At 35.9% G+C, this 1,619-nt stretch overlaps 1 pseudogene; it reads right to left on the bottom strand.

The window, feature by feature from the left end:
- Positions 1–468: 468 nt before the first annotated feature.
- Positions 469–1,013, bottom strand: LOC148786726 (uncharacterized; annotated as a pseudogene).
- Between the last annotated feature and the right edge of the window lie 606 nt (positions 1,014–1,619).

The following is a 1,619-nucleotide window of genomic DNA, read 5'->3' on the forward strand; positions in this document are numbered from 1 at the left end:
CAATGTTAGAAGTTGCTGAATTTTTCATAATCAACTTCCTCTCATTGATTGGTGTGTGAGTTGAGAACATCTCTTTGTTGGAACGGATATGGCGGTAGCACTAGTGTCAATCCACCACTCTCTTGGGTTGTCTACCAAATTGGTTTCGAACACCACATCAGAGAGATTGAGTTTTCCCAAATCCATAGGTACAGACCTAACCTCTGAAATATGCGTTTGATTTTTCTTAGGGAGTCATCAATCCTTGGCCATATGAATAGGTTTCCTACAGTTGTAGCAATTCTCTTTGATCATTTTAGCCTTTTCCTTTTTCGACTTATAGTCAGTGCAATTTCTTTTGTTACTAGTATTTCCATTTGGCTCCATCAAATTTACCTTAGCGTTACTTTGTAGCTTTGTGGATTTCATCTCAAATAACCGATTGTCTTCTTTAATCCTCAGTCTGACAATCAAATCCTAAAGCCCCATTTATTTTCGCTTGTGCTTCATGTAATTTTTGAAATCCTTCCATAGTGGTGGTAGCTTTTTTATCATAGCAACTATTTGGAAGGATTCACTGAGTTTCATCCCTTCTGCATGCAGAATCATCTGAAACTCTTGGACTTGGTCCATTACTGTTTGGAACCCACCATTTTGAACTCCAAAAACTTTCCAACTATGAATTTCTTCAAGCCGACATCCTCTGTTTTGTATTTCTTTTTCAAGGACTCCCAAAGGGCTCTTGCAGTCTTGGCTTAGCTATACACATACAACGTATCACTCAAACCTTTGAGGATGTAGTTTCTGCATAGGAAATCTCCATGTTCCCATGCATCTATAGCAACCCTCTTTTGCGTATTAGTTTCCCCAAAAAACACAACGGGGGATTCCTCACTTAAGAACCAAGCTAGGTTCAACGTTGTGAGGTAGAATAACATCTTTTGATACCATCTCTTAAAATCGTTACCAAAGAATTTCTTTGACCTTTCCCCTTGGGCATAAATAGGTTGTGCCACATGTGGTTGGATAACCATAGTTACCGAATTAGTAGATTCGGTTGCCATAATATACAAAATATATAATTATTTTGAACTTATTGGAAAAAAATGATAGATATGCGGGATTTGTGTATTATGAAGTTGAGGCAAGAGTTTGACTCTTTTTCTTTAAGATAATTATTACCCTGCTCTATTGCTAACTGAAAATGGCAATTTGTTTCCCAAGATACAAGGACTCACAATCTCAAAGTAGTAGCACCACAAACTTTGAGAACAACGAACCAAAAAATATTTTGGAACTCTCTTACTTAAACGATACTTGCAAAATATTTTTATTGTTATTGAATGAATTGAATAAATGAAATAAAATGGGAGGATCTATTTATAGAAATTGGAAGATATCATCGAATGGACATGTATGATAAAAAAAGATGTCTTCTAAGGTTATAACTTTTCGTCTGAATAGACACATCATTTCACCCAAAAGATATACCACTTTACTCAAAGGGACACATTATTTCAATCAAAGGGTTTCACTCAATGGACATATCACACAACTATTCGGTTTGAATTAAATATGATTAGATGATGATTGGGTGCTATCAATCATCATCCATGTGTCATGAGTTTGTTATGCGTCTC

Source organism: Sesamum indicum, linkage group LG10 (genome assembly GCF_026168435.1).
Source record: "Sesamum indicum cultivar Baizhima isolate 11 linkage group LG10, ASM2616843v1, whole genome shotgun sequence".
Classification (NCBI taxonomy): Eukaryota; Viridiplantae; Streptophyta; class Magnoliopsida; order Lamiales; family Pedaliaceae; genus Sesamum; species Sesamum indicum.